This window comes from Arachis stenosperma, chromosome 9 (genome assembly GCF_014773155.1).
Source record: "Arachis stenosperma cultivar V10309 chromosome 9, arast.V10309.gnm1.PFL2, whole genome shotgun sequence".
NCBI classification, from domain to species: Eukaryota; Viridiplantae; Streptophyta; class Magnoliopsida; order Fabales; family Fabaceae; genus Arachis; species Arachis stenosperma.
This window is the reverse complement of record NC_080385.1, coordinates 64742779-64746563: the sequence shown is the minus strand read 5'-3', so window position 1 is coordinate 64746563 and position 3785 is coordinate 64742779. Positions and strand designations below refer to the sequence as shown.

The 3785-nt window shown below is 37.9% G+C and overlaps 1 non-coding gene across 1 annotated transcript; it reads right to left on the bottom strand.

Annotated features, from left to right (window-relative positions):
* Nucleotides 1–1290: 1290 nt before the first annotated feature.
* LOC130953351 (small nucleolar RNA R71) lies at nt 1291–1394 on the bottom strand. The gene has a single exon (XR_009075522.1). It is a non-coding gene; the product is annotated as a small nucleolar RNA R71 (small nucleolar RNA).
* Between the last annotated feature and the right edge of the window lie 2391 nt (nt 1395–3785).

Below are 3785 nucleotides of genomic sequence, written 5' to 3'. Positions count from 1 at the left end.
TTTTTCATTTTTTTATTTATTTTCGAAAATTTAAAAATTTTTTTCAAAAATCTTTTTCTTAATATTATTTCATAATTTTTGAAATTACACTAACAATTAATGTGATTGATTAAAAAATTTGAAGTTTCTTAATTTTTTGTTAAGAAAGGCTCAATCTTTAAATTCTAGAATCATATCTTTTAGTTTCTTGTTAGTTAAGTAATTAATTTTAATTTTAAAAATTAAATCTTTTTCAATCCTATCTTTTTATCGTATCTTTTTCAAATTTTATCTTTTTCAAAAATTTGATTTCAAAATATCTTATCTAACTTCTTATCTTCTTATCTTTTTAAATTTTATTTTAATATCTTTTTCAACTAACTATTTGACTTTTTGTTTGTTTCTTATCTTTTTCAAAACCACCTAACTACTTTCCCCTCTTTAATTTTCGAAAATATCTCATCTCCTTTTCAAAAATTCTTTTTAATTGTTTTAAATTTTAATTTAAATTATATCTTATCTGTAATTTTCGAAAATCATTAACTACTTTTTCAAAATTATTTTCGAATTCTCCCTCTCTTCTCTTCTTCTATTTATTTATTTATTTACTAACACTTCTCTTCACCTCTCTTCATCTCCAATCACTGCCTCTATCCTCACCCTTGTGATTGGATTCTCCACTTTTATTACTTTCATCTTCTACTAATAATAAGGATCCTCTTTGTCCAGATATAGAGGATTCTTCTTCCTTTTCTTTTTCTTGTCTCTTTCATATGAGCAGGAACAAGGAAAAAACACAGTCTTGTTGAAGCTGATCCTGAACCTGAAAGGACTCTGAAGAGGAAACTAAGAGAAGCTAAATTACAACAATCCAGAGACAACCTTTCTGAAATTTTCGAACAAGAGAAGGAGATGGCAGCCGAACCCAACAACAATAATGCAAGGAGAATGCTAGGTGATTTCACTAAACCAACGTCCAAATTTGATGGAAGAAGCATCTCCATTCCTGCCATTGGAGCAAACAATTTTGAGCTGAAACCTCAATTAGTTGCTCTAATGCAACAGAACTGCAAGTTTCATAGACTTCCATCTGAAGATCCTTACTAGTTTTTAACTGAGTTCATGCAGATTTGTGAGAATGTAAAGACGAATGGAGTAGATCCTGAAGTCTACAGGCTCATGCTTTTCCCTTTTGCTGTAAGAGACAAAGCTAGAACATGGTTGGACTCACAACCTAAAGATAGCCTGGACTCCTGGGATAAGCTAGTCACGGCCTTCTTGGATAAATTATTTCCTCCTCAAAAGCTGAGCAAGCTTAGAGTGGATGTTCAGACCTTCAAGCAAAAAGATGGTGAATCCCTCTATGAAGCTTGGGAAAGATACAAGCAGATGACCAAAAAGTGTCCTTCTGACATGTTTTCAGAATGGACTATATTAGATATATTCTATTATGGTCTATCTGAGTTTTCGAAAATGTCATTGGACCATTCTGCAGGTGGATCCATTCACCTAAAGAAAACGCCTGCAGAAGCTCAAGAACTTATTGACATGGTTGTAAATAACCAATTCATGTACACTTCTGAGAGGAATTCCGTGAATAATGGGACGCCTCAGAGGAAGGGAGTTCTTGAAATTGATGCTCTGAATGCCATATTGGCTCAGAACAAGGTGTTGACTCAGCAAGTCAACATGATCTCTCAAAGTCTGAATGGATGGCAAAATGCATCCAATAGTACTAAAGAGGCAGCTTCTGAAGAAGCTTATGATCCTGAGAACCCTGCAATGGCAGAGGTTAATTACATGGGTGAACCTTATGGAAACACCTATAATTCATCATGGAGAAATCATCCAAATTTCTCATGGAAGGATCAACATAAGCCTCAACAAGGCTTTAATAATGGTGGAAGAAACAGCCTAAGCAATAACAAGCCTTTTCCATCATCTTCTCAGCAACAGACAGAGAATTCTGAACAGAGCCCCTCTAACTTATCAAACATAGTCTCTGATCTATCTAAGGCCACTTTAAGTTTCATGAGTGAAACAAGATCCTCCATTAGAAATTTGGAGGTACAAGTGGACCAGCTGAGTAAGAAAATCATTGAAACCTCTCCCAGTATTCTCCCAAGCAATACAGAAGAGAATCCCAAAGGAGAGTGCAAGGCCATTGATGTGATCAATATGGCCGAACGTACAAGGGAGGAGAAGGACAAAAATCCTAGTGAGGAAGACCTCCTGGGACGTCTCTCAAACAAGAAGGAGTTCCCTATTGAGGACCTAAAGGAATCTGAGGCTCATATAGAGAGTATAGAGATTCCATTAAATCTCCTTTTGCCATTCATGAGCTCTGAAGATTATTCTTCCTCTGAAGAGGATGAAGATGTAACTGGAGAGCAAGTTGCTCAATATTTAGGAGCCATCATAAAGCTGAATGCCAAGTTATTTGGTAATGAGACTTGGGAAGGTGAACCTCCCTTGCTCATTAGTGAACTTGATACATGGGTTCAGCAAACTCTACCTCAAAAGAAACAAAATCCTGGGAAATTCTTAATACCCTGTACCATAGGCACCATGACCTTTGAAAAAGCTCTGTGTGACCTAGGGTCAAGCATAAATCTTATGCCACTCTCTGTAATGGAGAAGCTGGGGATCATTGAGGTACAGCCTGCCTTATTATCATTACAATTGGCAGACAAATTAGTAAGAGAAGCTTATGGATTAGTAGAGGACGTGTTGGTAAAGGTTAAAGGCCTTTACATTCCTGCTGATTTTATAATCTTAGACACTAAGAAGGAGGAGGATGAATGCATCATCCTTGGAAGACCTTTTCTAGCCACAACAGAAGCTGTGATAGATGTTAACAGAGGAGAATTAGTCCTTCAATTGAATGGGGACTACCTTGTGTTTAAGGCACACGACTATCCTTCTGTAATAAGGGAGAGTAAGCATGCAGAGCTTCTCTCAATACAGAGTCAAACAGAGCCCCCACAATCAAACTTTAAGTTTGGTGTTGGGAGGCCACAACCAAACTCTAAGTTTGGTGTTGAACCCCCATATCCAAACTCTAAGTTTGGTGTTGGGAGTCCACAACATTGACCTGATCACCTTTGTGGCTCCATGAGAGCCCACTGTCAAGCTATTGACATTAAAGAAGCGCTTGTTGGGAGGCAACCCAGTTTTTATTTATCTAATTTTATTTTTATTTAATTGTTATTTTGTGTTTTAGTAGGTTCATGATCATGTGGAGTCACGAAAAAATTATTAAAATTAAAAACAGAATCAAAAACAGCAGAAGAAAAATCACACCCTGGAGGAAGGACTTACTGGCATTTAAACGCCAGTAAGGTGCATCTGGCTGGCGTTCAACGCTAGAACAGAGCATGGATCTGGCGCTGAACGCCAGAAACAAGCAACATCCTGGCGTTTGGATGCCAGGAATATGCCCTGAGGAAAGCTGGTGCTGAACGCCAGTAATAAGCATGGAACTGGCGTTCAACGCCAGAAACATGCTACACATGGGCGTTGAACGCCCAGAACGTGCATCACTTCGGCATTTAAACTCCAGAATGGTATGCTAAGGCATTTTACATGCCTAATTGGTGTAGGGATGTAAATCCTTGACACCTCAGGATCTTTGGACCCCACAGGATCATCTCAGGATCTGTGAACCCCACAGGATCCCCACCTAACATATTCCCACCTTCCCTCCTAATAATCCTATAACACACTTTTCCAAAAACCCTTCACCAATCACCTCAACCTCTCTTCCCAATTACCCCTTTCACCACTCACATCCATCCACTATTCCC